At 28.5% G+C, this 17,530-nt stretch overlaps 1 long non-coding RNA gene across 1 annotated transcript; it reads left to right on the top strand.

Moving 5' to 3' along the window:
- The first annotated feature begins 166 nt into the window (after window positions 1–166).
- Window positions 167–16,974, top strand: LOC136076589 (uncharacterized). Its single transcript, XR_010636407.1, has 3 exons — window positions 167–233; window positions 348–463; window positions 16,598–16,974. It is a non-coding gene; the product is annotated as an uncharacterized LOC136076589 (long non-coding RNA).
- The last annotated feature ends 556 nt before the right edge of the window (window positions 16,975–17,530 follow it).

Here is a 17,530-nt window from a genome sequence, read left to right on the forward strand (position 1 = left end):
TATATTTTTAAATTGAATTTAATTATCGAATTTCTGTTTATGTAAAAATCTCAATTTCTCTAAAACAATCTTTTATTAATAAATAATTTTTTAATTATATTTTTTTTATAACTTATTTTATCAATTTTTAAAAAATGCATGAAATGTATTGTGTATGCAAAATTTGTTCAAATATTTTTAGCCTGATAGTTGTCTTTACTCTTTTTTTTTGTCGTTAACTTTTGCTTTAAAAGGTAGTAACTTAAAAGGTAGTAACTTAAAAATAAAATATAAATCAAAAAAGTAAAATTTTGGATTTATTTATCTTTAAAGTAAAACAACTTTAAACTCATTTTTTTAAAATAAAGTTTGAGACTTGTGAACACTTCAGAGTAGAAAAGATATCAGAAAACACAAAGGAAGACCAGACATTAAAAAACAACCAAAAAAATATAAAAGTGTAATAAAATGTCTCAAGTTATTGGTAAGACATTTTTTTTATTCTTTCTTTTAATTATTTAATATTAAATGCCTCTTGGTTACTCTTTCAATTGCTAAAAATACTTTTAATTATTATTAATGAACATTTAAGTTATTCTGATCATAAAACTGCTGAAAATAGTTTTAAGTTATAGCTTTTAAACTGAATTGTTCTAGGTTATAGCTTTTAAACATTTTTTGATCTTAAAAGGTTATTTGTATTACTAAAATAATTTTTTTTTTGTTTGTTGAAGTTACAAAGTAACAAAATTAACAGATTAGGGTTTGCTATCTTTAACAAGGCTTTATTTTAGAGCTGCAATTTTATAATAGAACTTTTAACGTGCAGTTAATACTTTTAAAATGCTTGTATCTTTCATTTCATTTTATTTTCATGAAAATTCTAATAAAACCCGCAGCCTGGTGTGCACAGATAATACTATTGTATACCAATAATTAATATTAAGTGATTTGATTGGTCTATTAATGCTAGCAAATTATTTCTTTAACATTATTTGACTGTTTTGTTTATACTAGTACCAAGTAATTCATGTACTTGATTAATTCAATATTGATTAGAAACGAAACTTTTTACTGTTTTTATATATTTTATATTTATTTTACTATTATATTTATGATGAGTGGTAATAAAGTGAACTTTATTTAAATTACCTGAAGCAAGTATTTTGATGAACTGAGACAAAATAAAATATTATTAAAAGTATATTTTTACTGCATTTTAAAAATAAACAATGATGATATTCACTAATTATGTTTATATTAAAAATAAATCAAAGTAATTTTTGCAGCTCAAGAGATACAAATAAATTCGCTTAATCTATAATTTTTTAAATTGAAAATTCATTTCAAAACATTTTTTTTAACACTTTAATGAGCAAATTGTAATATTTTTTTTTGCTACAAGTTAAAGGTCGTCCATAAAATACGTGTGCCAAAAATTTGGAATTAGGCTCCCCCTCCCCCTGTTGCATACGAGCTTCCAAGTCGCCTCCCCCTCCTCCCCACCACCACCACCACCCCCACCACCATAAATATACATACATACATATATATATATATATATATATATATATATATATATATATATACATATATATATATATATATATATAAAAATATATATATATATATATATATATGTATATATATATATATATATATGTATGTATATATATATATATATATATATATATATATATACAGTATTGGACAAAACATTTGCAACCAACATCAAACAATACTAAAAAGTGTTCCTAATTTTACATGTCTTAAAAACGAAACAAACTATACTACCACAGCAAACAGTTCAGGAGTCTGGAGTCATAGCATGCCATGACATGAGCAATCAGCTGACAGGTGACAGCACACAGGCAGAATTTTGTTGACAAGTGCCATTTTGCAGCGGACAAAACAACTGCAACTTTTTTGGTTTGTTTCATTTTCTTAAGTCTGGTCCGTGTCAATGTCTCGGAAGATTTTTATTAATTAAAGGAAGTATCTAGAAGTTTCCAGAAGTTTCCAGAAGCATGTAGAAGCTTCCACAAGTTTCCAGAAGAAGCATCTGGAAGCATTCAGTAGCATCCAGAAGTATCCAGAAACAATCAGAAACATCCAGAAGCTTCCAGAAGCATCGAAAAGAAGCATCTAAAATCTTCCAGAACAGGTTCACACAGGTTCATTTTATTATATGAGAGACATGTAAATCGACATGTAATTCAGTCAGTATATGTAAGTCAATCAGTCAGTATTATCAAGATAGTTTATCGAAGTGAGTTTTTTCAAAGTATTTTATCGAAGAACATCAATACAAGAAGTGAAATACAACAAGTGTTTCATTACATCAATACAGTCCACATCCAACCAAGACGTTGTGTTCCACAGAGCATTATTATCATCACAAAGTAAATGTAGCACAGTAAGCCTTGAGAAGCCTTGATTATTTATTTTTATTATTTTTATGACTTCAAGTGCAAACATGGCTCCCGACAGTCTTGGATTGGAACTAAGAAAGAGAATTATTGGCGATTACGTAAGTGGAATGTCACAAAAAAGTATTAGTGATAAATATCGCGTGAAAAAATGGACCGTATCAAGACTACGTTCAAAATATCGTTCTACGTGGAAGTTGGCAGCAGATAACAAAGGTGGAAGACCGCGTTCCACCACTTCTAGAGAAGATTCTATGATCTTCAGATCCGTCAAGAAGGATACCTGGATATCATCAGTCGAGATACAAAAGCAATTAGAATTGCCTGTATTGGACCGAACAATCAGACGACGTGCTGTTGAAGCCGGATTGTTTTCTCGACGCCTTGCAAAGAAACCGCTGATTTCACTAAAAAACCAGAAGAAAAGACTCCTGTTCGCTACGTCTCATATTGACTGGAATGTGCAGAAATGGCGAACTGTCCTGTTCAGTGATGAATCGAAGTTCAACATCATTTGGAGCGATGGCATTTGCCGTGTACGTCGACCAGCCGGAAAACGCCTCGAATTGTGTTACTGCCATAAGACCGTGAAGCATGGTGGAGGCAATGTAATGGTCTGGGGGTGTTTTTCTGCTAACGGTCTAGGTCCAATACATCGAAACGATGGAATAATGGACCGTTTCATGTATAAAAATATCCTGAAAGATGTTATGTTACCTCATGTTGAATGGAATATGCCAATAAAATGTGTTTTTCAGCAAGACAACGATCCGAAACACACTGCAAAAGTAGTCAAGCAGTGGTTTCAAGACAACCACCTATCGGTGATGGATGAGCCGCCTCAATATCCGGATCTCAACCCTATTGAGAACCTGAAGGTGTTCGTAACAAGGATCAACTGTTTGAACAAATCCAAAAGGCCTGGACAGCAATTCCACAAAGTTTCATTGATCACCTGATCGAATCTAGGCCTCGAAGATGCAAGGCTGTGATCGACAACAAAGGATTCGCCACGAAATATTGATAGCGAAATACAGCTTGGTCAACATTTTGTCGAGTTGCACTTGTTTTGTCCAGAAGGAAATCAACTTTTTTTAATACTTTTGATTAACTTATTAATTTTCGTGTACAAATAATGAACTTTGTGATGAATAAAACTTGAAGAACTTTGTCTCTAAACAGTTACATAGTTATTTTTCTAAATTGAAAAAATGCAGGACTTTTATATAAAGAAACTAAATTAGCATTATTTGGTTGCACTCGTTTTGTCCGATACTGTATATATATATATATATATATATATATATATATATATATATATATATATATATATATATATATATATATATATATATATATATATATATATATATATATATATATATATATATATATATATATATATATATATATAGAGAGAGAGAGAGAGAGAGAGAGAGAGAGAGAGAGCGAGAGAGAGAGAGAGAGAGAGATGCAATACGTGTTTTTTGCTGATTATTTTTCTCACCCTAAACAACTTTTTTCTGAAATGAGAATACCTAATATTTAAGAATTCAATACTTTTAATATTTTATACTTCGTATATATATATGCAAAAATAATCTCTCTCCTGCCGTTTCAAATGAATTTGAAACGGCTGGAGAAAGATTATTTGCCTTAAAGCCTACAAATAAATACTCTCTGAGAAATACCAACCTTCTATATGAGCCATTTTGTTGAACAAATTTTAATCAAACTAAGGAAATAACAAATATTACTAAGGAATTTTTTTATTTAATTAGTGCGTACGTATTTTTATATATAATCCTTCCCCCTCCACCAATACGCTTTCGTACGCTATCAGCAAATTTATTTTGTTGTCAAAATTTCCGGCTGTAAGACAATTTTTAAATCTTAACATCAAAAAAGTTAATTTTCTAAAAAATTTTTTAAGAATTAAAACTTTTATAGGCTGCAAAAAAGAGGAGAAAATTTATAGATTGGTACCAAATCATGACCCGTTTTAACCCAATAAAGCTAGTTTTTGATCAAATGTAGCATGAAAAAATTAAACAAAAAAAGTTGCAGTAAAAGAGCACTAAACTAGTATCTTAAAAAATACTAGTTTAGCTACATATTGTATGCTCAAATACCGTGAATGAGACCACATCTTTTGGTCCTATGAACTGGTGACAGATATCACCTGTTTAAACAGCAACTTCTGGTAATGGAACTGATCAACCATGCTTAGGTTTAGATTCAACTTCAGATAAAAACTTTACAGAGAGCCAACACTCAGGGTTTTTAATGTTTCAAGACTAAAAAAATGCTTGTATATGTCAGAAGTAAAAGAAAACACTGTTTCTTTTTTCTTTTCTGTAATATATGACATTGACACCATTACAAGGGCTAAAAATTTGACCCAAAGGATGTTTCAAATTTGTCAGATTTATTCTAGCGCATTTTTCAAACTAATTCTTTTTATTTTTTTTATTTTTTTTATTGCCATATAAATTTATTCAAGTCGTAAAATATAATATAAATACAAAAAGCAGGGGCAAGAGGAAGACATAGTTCCTTTTATCACCAAACCACTTATTCTATACCTTAAATATAAAGCAACAAAAATTAACAGTGTAACACTATATAATATAAAACGTTTCAAAAGATTTTATAAAATAAAAATTATAGGTCACAATGTCCTACTTTAACTTTTTGTATTTAAAAAAAGAAAAAAAAGTATTTAGTACAGAAAAACTATATTACTAAAAAGTATGCAACAAATATGCATAATCTTGAAGCTTTTCTTTTACACAAGCATATATCTTGAAATATCTGAACAGTTCTTATAAATCATAAATTCTTATAAATTATAATAAAAGAATTGAAGCAGTAACATTTGGCACAATCCTTTTCTAAGATCGTCAAGCCGATAATGACAAAGCTCTAATTGTTGGGTAAGTTTATCAGTAGAAACCATTAAAACTTAAGAAAAAGTTAAGCGCTGCGTCGTCCTTTAATAGTTTTTGCTTCAATTTGTTCTTAAACTCATTAAGCGAAGCAATTGTTTTAAGTTCATTAGTAAATATTTTATTCCATAATTTTGGCCGTGTAGTAGAAATTGAAAATTCAGTCGCCGCAAATAAACTTATGGATTCAATATAACTGTTATTTGAAAATCTGGTTAGATTTATGTTCTGGTTTATTTTGAATATTGGGTAAAATATTTTAGGAGATTTTATATTTTTATTAATTTTGAACATAATTTAACAAGATGATAGACATTTATTTGATAGACATTCATTATATTTAAATTAACAAATAATGCTTATTATTTGTTAATTCAAATATAGCGTGTATTACGGCTCACGTTGGAAATGATTCTGATTGCATGCCGTTGTTTATTAAATAGTTTTTTAATTTATTTTTATTTGTGTACTACACCAACTAATGTTTGCGTAATTAAGATGTCAATGAGTGAACAAGAAATATAAAAGCCTTGAGCAAGTGCATAAAAATATTTGCAAAGTTTTGGTTTGCTAAGCAGATCTATGTTTCTTGAGATTTTATTTTAGAGATACTGTATGTGATCTCTCCACGTGAAATTTTTATCACGAAGCACACCGAGAAATTTTAAAGTGGTTTCACTTTTTATGTTCTGATTGGCAATACAAAGTTTTGGAAGTTTTAAAGAAATTTTATCTCAGTCATGAAAACGATGGAAAAGAGTATATATTTTTTTTGGTTTCTTTTAGAGTAATTTGTTTGCATTAAACCATTCAGTAAGATTTAATAGCTCTTTTTTTACTGACTTAAACAGAATATTTTCATCATTATGAGCATAAAATGGATTTGTGTCATCATTAATAAAAATGAGAAAAAGGAGTAGTTCTAATATTTATGCTAATAAATGCTAATAAATGCTAATAAATGTAATAAATGCTAATAAATGTAATAAATGCTAATAAATGCTAATAAATGCTAATAAATGCTAATAAATGCTAATAAATGCTAATAAATGCTAATAAATGCTAATAAATGCTAATAAATGCTAATAAATGCTAATAAATGCTAATAAATGCTAATAAATGCTAATAAATGCTAATAAATGCTAATAAATGCTAATAAATGTAATACATGTATTTGAAAACTGTGCTTTTATAAGTATATTTATTAAATCTCCTCTACCCTTTGTACACATTGACTGGATTTTTGCAAGTCAGAGTTCCATTGACTATATGACTTTTCCAGATTTTGCTTCATTTCTTTCACAGTTTATACTACAAACACTTTGTAATTTGTTGTGTCTGTAAACCATTTTGTAGTACCACAATCTCAAAAATGTTTGAAATATAAAATATGAGGCATATTAATCAAAACAAATTAATAATTGAAAAATTATATATTTTTTATAGCTTTTGGTAAAACGGTGTACTCTTTAATAAAAAGTTAAGAAGTTTTAAGAACTGAATTTCTAAGAGCTAAATTTTGATAAGCACAATATGAAAAATGTAAAAATAGATTATGTGAAAACATATAAAAGACGTGTTGCAAGAGTGCCAAAGAATTGCAACAAAATATTAAAACTGTCACCTACAGCAACAATATATTAATTTGTGTATAATTTTGAAGGAAACTTTTTAAGCTTTAATTTTTTTAATTTTCAAATTTTTGATTTCGAAAAAATTGATTCGTTAACTTGATAATTGACTATTAAATATCCAATTATGGACAAATATAATAATAGTTATTCTTTGTTTATAACAATAACGATAATTTATTTACAAGTTATTGTACTAATTTATAAATTATAAGAAAGTAAATATATTATGCTAGCTGACCGGCACAATAAAAATCCATGTCTTTACAAGTCTATTCTACACCAAACTTTTCACCACTTTTTCTTTGTATATAAATATAATTATAAATATATATATATATATATATATATATATATATATTTATATATATATATATATATATATATATATATATATATATATATATATATATATATATATATATATATATATATATATATATATATATATATATCCTAGCTATCCGTAAGGTATGGGACTTTACTAAACCGACCATTTCTAATCTCATCTATTCTGCACCGATCATATCTATATTTGTTCCTTATTTACTTCAAAATTTGTTTGTCAACGGTAGAAGAACTGTTCATAAAAAAAAGTTACTTTAGGAGCAAAAAAAATACAAATTTACATACCCAACTTTTTCACATACATAGAGTTCATTAGTGATTTATAAAATTGTTTGTTTTTCTCTTACATGTATAAATTATAAAACAGCTCAGTGGTTTATTGCCCTGTCATCAGTGTCGTTTTGCAAGGGTTCAAAACCGTCCCTTAACACAATACATGTTCAATTTTTTCAATGTGACTATATATATTTAGGGGAAAGTTGGGTAGCCCCGGACACTTAAGGAAAAAACAAATTGATAAAAAAACAAATTTATATAATGATACAGTGTCAAAAGACTTTATCAAAAGTATAAACAGTTGGGGTTTATACTTTTGATAAAGTCTTTGGGGCCCTGTTATGTTCAATGGCTCGAATTATAATACTAAATAATTGACCCGACTTGTGAGTTATAAAGAATTTTAATTGCCTTTTTAAACAAACTGTATTTGGCTTTGTTGATCAAATATAAGCTGTATAGACTAAGTTGATTCTGCAGTTTTTTGAAAGAGAAAGACTCACAAAATCAATGTCATAATTTCAGAAATAACGACAACGTTGTTGAACAAGTCGTAGATTTAGTTAATATGACTGGCGACTTTCCAGATCCTGATAACGATAATTTCCAGGTAACATAGAAAATAAAGCTGACATGGAACACGGCGATGTTTTCATTCCTATCAACAATATCTTGAGAACTATAAATCAAATATAGCTGATGATATTATTAAAATATAACTGCTTGACTTTAATGTTTGAAGTCTAAAAAACGAAAAACCAGAGGGTTCTAAAATTGGGGAAGCAATTCGTAGGGGTCCAGAAAAGATCCCGTCTCAATTTACAAAAGATATGAACGGACATTCATTATCTGTTTGAATACTCCATACAACAATGAAAAATGGAAAAGCTGTTCCCCGTGATTGACTTGTTCAGAGCAAAATGATACAATCATTGTTTTGTTTTTCTAGTCGCCTTTTTAGTGAACTACTAACAGCATATCGCTCACGCATAAATACAATATCTGGGTATTGTTTTTAAAGGAAATAGAAAAAATTACATGACAAAATTCCAGAACATTAAAACACCAGCAACCATAAATATTGTTATATTGAATAGTGGCAATTGGAAAAAAGTATTGACTCTGATTTCGCTGTTAATATTATGCTGCTGTAGAAATTTAAAATGGATAAATTAAATGGATACACAAATGGATCAAACTGTATTTATATTGCGTTATGTTCAATTAAATGAAGAAAATAATTTCTTCGAAGTTCAAAAGCGGTGTCTAGAGTCTGTTGACCGCAATCAGAAAACGGGAAAAATTATTGCTGAATTAATTTGCAGAGTTATTATTAAACACAATTTACCAATGATAGACTGTCGTGGTCAAGGTTGTGACAGCGGCAGCATTATGAGCGGCCAGAATAAAGGAGCTAAAGTAGAGATTATTAAAGAGAAGCAATTTGCAATTTATTCTCCATAAGCTTGTCATAGCTTAAATCTGTGTGGTATTCATGCCGCAGAGTGCTGTACAGAGGTTATAAACAGTTTCGATGTTGTGCAAAAGACATAACTTTTTCAGCTCTAGCCCACAAAGATGGCAAATTTTAAAAGAAAACATTGGATGATCTTTGCATAGCATGTCAGATATACGTTGATTAGCTTGAATTGACAGCGAAAAACATTTTGAAAAACATATTCCTGGTTTAAAGAGTGCTATCCAAAACTTAAAGAAGCTAAATCTGACTGCCAAGACTCGATCAAATATCAAACGCATTAAAAAATGTTTGGGTTCATTTGAGTGCATCATACTTGTGAGCACCTGGTTTAAAGTTTTAACAAGCATTAATTACAGAGACACAGTTCTGCAAGCCAGAGATGCAACTTTAGATGTGGAGGTTTCAAATTTAAAAAGCTTAATTGATGACCTCTTACTATTGAGAAACAACTGAAATCAATTTTAAATGAATGTAAACTTGTTGCCAAAAATCTGTGTATAATTTTCAATGACATATTCCAGGCAACACCAGTGCAGAATTTTGTTTCAAGCGCGATGTTTTTTATATTCTTTTTGACTGTGTCATTGGAAATATGAATCGGCATTTTGAGGGAGCCAAAGATCTTGAGGAAATATTTGGTGTTGTATGGAAGTATATGACATTAGATAAAGATCTGCTGCGTGAGAAAGCTTCATCTATTTGCGTTAAATGCAGCATTGATGTTTCTCTTGATATAATATACGAGTTAGAACATTTAAAGACAATTCACGCATCAAATCTTGAAAAAATAATTTATCGCCGTTTGAATTATTAAACAAAATCCGAGAGCTGAAGCTTGATTCTCTTTTCCCAAACATTTTAGTTGTTCTAAGAATCTTTTATACTCTTTCAATGACCGTTGCACAAGCAGAATGCTCTTTCTGCTCGCTTGCAAGAGTTAAAAATGTTTAACCTTCAACGATTTGTCAAGATCGATTTTCTAATTTGGGACGACTGGCAATTGAGACGCCTCTTGCAAGGAAATAAGACTTTGATGCAGTTATCGAACTTTTTGCAAGCAAAAAAACTCGCAAAGCTCATTTTTGCTTATTGTAATACATTTAAATACAATTATTTATTTTGAACATTTAAAATTCGAAATAATATTTTTAAAAGAAAACCAGATAATATTCTTTTTTTCTAAAAACATATTTTTTTGTAAAACTTTTTTAAAGATGGATACTTTGTTAATACTTTCTATTTTAGTTTACATTCTCTTCTTTTATATATTTCAAGTAAATTACTAATAATATCAATATAAAAGAAAAGGCCACTTAAGTAAAAGACTTTTATTACAAAATATTTTGCTAAATAAACTAATTTCTATCAACTGAAATTTGTTAATAAAATGTAAGGGTTCGTGACCAACCTAACTAATTAAAGACCCGTCATATTATAGACTTATAGTTTGATAAATTCAAGTTACGTTTTCAATATGGATATGAATATTACTGTAACAAAAAAAAAAAAGGCGCCTCCGAAAATTATTAATTAAACATTTTTATTTACAATAAAAATTATACTATATCTTTATTGTAAATAAAAATGTATCTTTAATCAATAAAAAAATATTAGTTTACACAAAGATTAGATATATTAATATGTGAATCAAATATGATGATACATCGCTCTTCTGGTGGTGGGAAATAATATATTGCACTCCCAGAGTAAGATATTGATACATTGGCATTTTATGATAGATATTTTGCAAATGCCATATTTTTACTTAAATAATGCTTTATAAATATTTTCACTTAAATAACTTATTCAAAATCATATAGCTTCTTTAATTTAAGCTGTACATCAAGTTTTCGGAGTTATCCGCCGCACAGTGAGTCAAAATCCATAAAAAACGGCAAAAAAAACCCCATAAAAAAGTATTGCTGGAAATTAATTAATTTAATTATAATGTTACTAAATACCACTAAAAGTCAATAATTAACTTTTTTGTGAACAATTTTCAAGATTTCTCCAATTTATACGCCTTTTTCCGAGACTTATTTATTTTATTTTATTTATCGGAAAACTCGTTCAAAAAAATCTAGCTTTTGTGTCACTCTTTTAAGATTGACATGGGTAAAAACAGTTCAAAATTAATTTGAAGTCATATGTTTAAGATGTTTGGCAACTACTAACAACATTTTTGACAATAAATTTTGTTTTTAGTTTTTCATTACTGAGGTCTCAAAAATGTGTCATAAATTTATTTTTTTACATTAGTTTAATTATGAGTTTAGTTTAAAAACTAAACGATTCCACTAGATTCCATGGTAGTTTTAATATTTTCCCATTAATAGGTATATATGAAAACAGAAAAAAAAACTTGCCCCAATTAAAATAAGACCTTTCAAATACTTCGGTTTTTTTGTGTTTTTTTTTTTCGTTTTTAATTAAAACTTGCCGTATAAAGTAGCGAATATTAGTTCATTGCTTTCATTCATTACACAAATTATACATTTAGTTCCTATTAGTGAAAAAACTCATGCTCATGCAGATGGTGCTAATTATCAAACCTCAAAAACCAATATATGCAACGTTTGATGGCATAGTGCACGTTTTAAAATTAAAACTTGTGTATAAAATAACTTAAAATAGTTCATTGCTTACATTCAACATGAAAAGAATACATTTAGTTCCTAGAGTTAGGAATTAATCATGATAACTTACTCGAGGCTCTTCTACGTGAGTTTTGTAGACTGGAGGGTCTACACTATGAACGTATTGAAAAACCTGAAATAATAAATCTAATGAAAACTCTAATAATATTTAAATGTAAATTTCGATCAAAGTTGCGGAAGTATGCAAGAACCTTCTCTAGACTTTTAGAACACGAGCGAACTTGGTTAAACAAAGATATTACTGTTAACAAAAAAAATATTGCATCAGGTTCAGGTAGAAAGTGCAAGAACTGGGATGATTTAAGTGATAGAAGCAGAAGATCTAAGGTATTAATAAATAAATTAAATTCAACCCAGTTAAAAAAATAGTTTACAAGCTTAAATATTAAATATTATCTTGTTTAAGGTTGCCAAATTGGCTGAACATCCTGCTGAAGCATTTGCATTAGCTTCAATAAAAAAAGCCACTAGAGATCCTAGCAAAAAAGACTTCGTTGATCTTGTGAAAAGTGCTACAAACTCTGAAAAAGATAAAATCAAAAAGATAAATTTTCCAATAAAAATGAAAACCGAAGATGCCTTGAGCTTAAAAATTCAGTGTGAAGGTCACATTTTATCTGATGAACAGTATCAAATTATTAGAAATTCATCGATAATACATAATGCAGATATTTATCCTTCACTTTATGAAATTAAGAATGAGAGACACAAATGTTATCCTGAGGGTTTAATTGTGACAGAAACATCTGCTTCAACTTCTCTACAGGGTATGTTTAATCATACTCTGACAAGGTTATTAACTTTTACGGAATGCCAAGACTCTTTGAGAATGTTTGCTGAAATTGGGGGAGGTTTAAAGGTCTACTTCGTTTTAAAGGTGGTTTTGATGGTGCCCCCAGTCAAAGTGTCTATAAACAAAAATACACTGATACAAATATTGGTGAAGCCCAAGTTAATGAACAAAGTCTTTTCCAGACAGCTGTTGTTCCACTTAAATTAACCATCATGAGCAAAACTGTATGGTTAAATAAAAAGCCCTCTAGTACACATTACTGTAGACCCCTCCATCTCCAATATCAAAAAAAACCGGAAGAATTGATAAGAAATGAATATGAACTTTTAAAAGCAGAAATAAATAGACTAGTCAAGTTTGAAGTAAAGTTAGAAGTAGAGGAAGGCAAACCGGATACGACTATCACATTTAAGTTCAAACTAGATTTAACCATGTTTGATGGTAAAGTGGTTAATGCCCTCACTAACACTCTGTCCTCGCAATCATGTAATGTTTGCGGAGCTAAGCCCAGTGAACTTAATAACCCAGTATTGATCAGATCTAAACCAATCAATGAAAAAGCTTTATCTTTGGGTCTTTCTACTCTGCATTGTTGGCTCAGATGTTTTGAATATATTTTACATTTAGGATATAAATTAGACATTAAAAAATACTTTGCCAAATCCCCTGCTGAAAAAGCATTAGTAAAAAGTAAAAAAACGAACATTCAACTGAGATTTAGAGAAGAGCTAAGTCTTATAGTTGATATGCCCAAACAGAGTTTTGGCAGCACTAACGATGGAAACACTGCCAGAAGAGCATTTGAAAATGCTGATATAACGGGAGTGGCAGTAGATGTAACTATTAGATTGAGGACAATCCTAATAGCAGTATGCTCCTGTTATGAGTTGAACTCTGAAAGTTTTGGCCAGTATTGCTATGAAGCTACAGCTCTTATACTCAAAAACTATTGCTGGTATGTGATTCCCTCAACTGTTCATAAACTCTTGGAACATAATGTGCAGATATCTGAGGCATTAGAACTGCCGATTGGTTACTTCTCTGAATAGTCACAAGAGGCTCTAAATAAAGAAATTCGCAAAGCTAGATTAAACCATACAGCCAAGATATCTAGAAAGAATGTTATGAAAAACCAGTACCAATACTTGTTGATTAGAAGTGATCCTGTAATATCAAACACTTATTTAAAAAAATGCAAGGTTGAAAATGGAAAAACACTTACCCCTGAAGTTTTATCTTTGTTAATGCTGTAATAATGAAATAAAGCCTTTTTATTAGTATTAGGTTTTCTTTTTTGTTTTCTTGAAAGAAAAATTAGATAAGATAAATATTTATTTTGTTTTTAATATATTTTAATATTATATAGTATTAAAATATTTTTCGAACCAGTTTTTCTTTTTAATTAATAAATGTTTTGGTTTGAGGAATTTAATTTTTTTAAATTAAGTCAGTCATTGTGCGTGTAAAAGTCTCTAACGCGTATACGCGTAAGTAGTACGAGCCTTAGGCACAAGAAATATTTAGATTAAAAAATATGTGGTATTCTTTTATATGGTATTTTGGATCAAGGAATTCGATTTTTTTATTTAGGTTATATTTTACGCGCATAAAAGACAGTTACACGCGTATGCGCGCGCCTTACGCGTCATAGATACGCGTAAAAATTATTTTTAATGAAAAATTTAAATTTTTTGACCCAAAATACAATAATATTGATTTATCACATAATTATATATGATAGTTATATAATTTTTGCCCTTTTTTCACCTTTCTGACTCACTGTGCGCCGTCTGGGGTTACCGAGACGGCGCACAGTGAGTCAGAAAGGTGAAAAAACGTTTTTTTTCTTTATTAAGCTTTAGTTTATAAATTTTATTCAGACCATCCGCAGCTTATAAGGACTAATCACCTGAGCTCATTAATAACATAAGTTTTTTAAGTTTTAACATAAATTTTTTTATAAGAAAATGTGCTCCAATGCTTTTTCGTTATTAACTCGGGGGAAATAGCGGTCATGAGTTCTGTGTTAAACACGCACGAATAAGTTACGGCTGCAGCATCAATTTCAATATTAGGTTCAAGGTAACAACATCAGTTTTTGCAATGTCTAATAACATCTGTCCAACAACATCTGTAAATATAACAAGGTATAACTACATCTGTCCAACAACATCTCTAAATACATTGAGGTACAATAACATCTTTCCAACAACATCTGAAATGTTATTGATGCCTAATAACACCTGTGTAAAAAGTATATGAATATTACAGATGTTGTGATATCTTTTCAATTCTCTAAGCATAATGACATCTGTGCAACTACATCTAGAGATTTTACAAATGTAGTGACACCTCTTCAATTATGTTAAGAATAAATACATCTGAAAAAAATTACTTACTAAAAATGCATTGTTCTAAACTGATGGAGTTACACATTAATTTTTTAAAATGTAATTACATCTGGAGGAAACGCTTCCAGATGTTATTGGACTTATAGAAAAATTCACAGATGTAGTCACATCTTCCTAAAGATGTTGTTAAGGGTCAGTGAATTTCCAAATATATCATTTGGAAATTCACTGACCCTTAACAACAGATACCCTTAACGTACAGATGTTGTTGAAGTGAAAATGTTGATTTTGGACAAAAGTGTACAGATGATCTTGTACTACTCCATAGATGTTGTTTAACAGATGTAATAATTTTATACCCAGTATTAAGATATTTTAGGATAGAATAAGATAAATGTAACCTTCTTACAACGTTTACGTTCTAAAAAGTTCTCAGAAATATTTTATATTTAAAAATATTTTTTCTGATGTTTTTGAATTTTTTAAAAAAAGTATAATAATCCATGGTTTCGAAAAAAGTCAAAAAAAATTTTTCGTCAATCAATCAACATTTGTGGTTGAAGCTGAAACTTGAGAACTTTACGTTTCATTTTTGTTTTCAATTCTTGCACAGGTTTACTTCTGACTTTACAAGTAGCTCGTTTCCTTTTTTTTGAAATTATCAGCGCTATTTACTTCTTGCAATGATTTTTTATAAATCTTTTTGACAGCTTCCCAAAGTTGACCGGTAGGGCATAATTTGAGATTTTATTAAATTTTATGATGTCCTTAGCCACAAAATTGTCTCCTTTTTATTGGTACTATAAAATTGTATCTTTTGAATAATGATAAGTTGTCAACCATGCCATAATAATTTTTTTGTTTATGAGATCAAAAAAATGCAAAAGTCTTTTTGCTAGCATTTTTTTATATAAATTTTTGTATTTAAAGTTTCTGTAGTGAAAAAAGTTGTACTTTGTTGACCACAGCCACAAACAGCTTACCAAATAAGATATTTTTTCACCAACTATTGAAGAAATGTCTTAATTTTAAATGATTGTAGGTTCGAATAGTTGCCTAGTAGAAGTGATGTCCAGGTAATGCTATAAAAGTATGCTTCATCGTTCTTTTACAATGCATACTTTTTTATTCGTCAACAGTTTATAAAACTGATGAATTGCTTCAGGTTTTTAATTTTCTCTGCGTGTCGTGTATTTTTTCTATACAGAAACCTTTCTTCATTCTTTCAATCGTAGTTTTACTCGTGTTGATTATTTGAATTAATTTTAATGCCAATTTTTTCAAAACAAATTCTTTATTCGACCATTTCCAGAATTTTTTTTAATGGTTTTGTCATTATTGTACATTTTGATAAGATGTTGAACAGTTTTAGAGGAGTTCCCAACTGTACAGAAGTATTTTACTTGGATAAATCTTGTAAAAAACACGTGCAAAGTTTTTATTGAAATGTTTTATTTAATTTTACATACATGTTTTATGTATTTTTTATGACATGTTTTATTCATTTCAAGACATGTTTTATTTATTTTTACAAGCATGTTTTATTTTATGTTTTATTTATAAATTTTGAGAATCCAAAGCGTTTTTTTTACCTGTTTTTTTATTTTTATTTAAACTATCATTTTAATTTAAAGTAAAAACTTATTTTACTTTAAATTAAAATGATATATTTATTTATTTGTTTATCTTTATTTTAAATATCTAGGAAAAATAATGGTTATCCTTTTGATTATAACGATTGTAGAAATTGATGCTATCGTCTTTAAGATTGGAAAAAAAGAAACAGGACATCAAAAGTTTTCGAAATCAGATCGCATTAAAGCCATTATAAAGATAATTACTCCTAACACTGACAATAAATATCATTTGTTTCAAAAAATGAAAATAAAACAAAGTGAAACAAAACATCTATGGTATTGAAAGCAAAGAAACGTGTTCCTATCAAACGAATTTAAACAGATGAAGTGAAGCATTTCTTCAGTAGATGAATATTTATGTTTAAACTCAAAATGTTAAATAATTATTATGAATGGTTTATATTTATTATTTTAAACATTTTTTATCTGTAGTTTATACGTGTTATTTTAAATAACTAATTACAACTAATTTTGTTTAGTATTTTTTATTAATTATTTTTTATAAAATAAACCATAAAATCCAAATAAAACAATAAATCATATATATATATATATATATATATATATATATATATATGAATTATTAAGTCAAAAACTCTCAAAATCAATCCATTATTTCAATAATGATGAAAGAAAGTTGATAGAGATTTTTCTCCTGTTTAATCCAAATTTAAAAAAAAGTTCCATCTAATGCTCATGGGTAAAAGTTTATTAGAAACTAATTCAACATAAAAGCTTCAACAGCTTTTTCATTTTCTGTGACTTACTATTTAATTTGAGTCAGGTAATTAATTCTTTTTTAACGGTACGTTTTTAAAACGCTTTTAAAACGTTTTTTAGACGTTTTTATAAGGTTCAAACCTAATAAAAACGTCCAAAGAACGTTTTAAAAAAGTACTGTGCCCACTGGGTAGCTTTTAAAAACAGTCTAAAATAATACAAAATCTTTTAAATATTAACTAAATTTTATTAAAAATTATTTTTTAAAAAAAGAAAGAAAA

This window comes from Hydra vulgaris, chromosome 02 (genome assembly GCF_038396675.1).
Source record: "Hydra vulgaris chromosome 02, alternate assembly HydraT2T_AEP".
NCBI lineage: Eukaryota > Metazoa > Cnidaria > Hydrozoa > Anthoathecata > Hydridae > Hydra > Hydra vulgaris.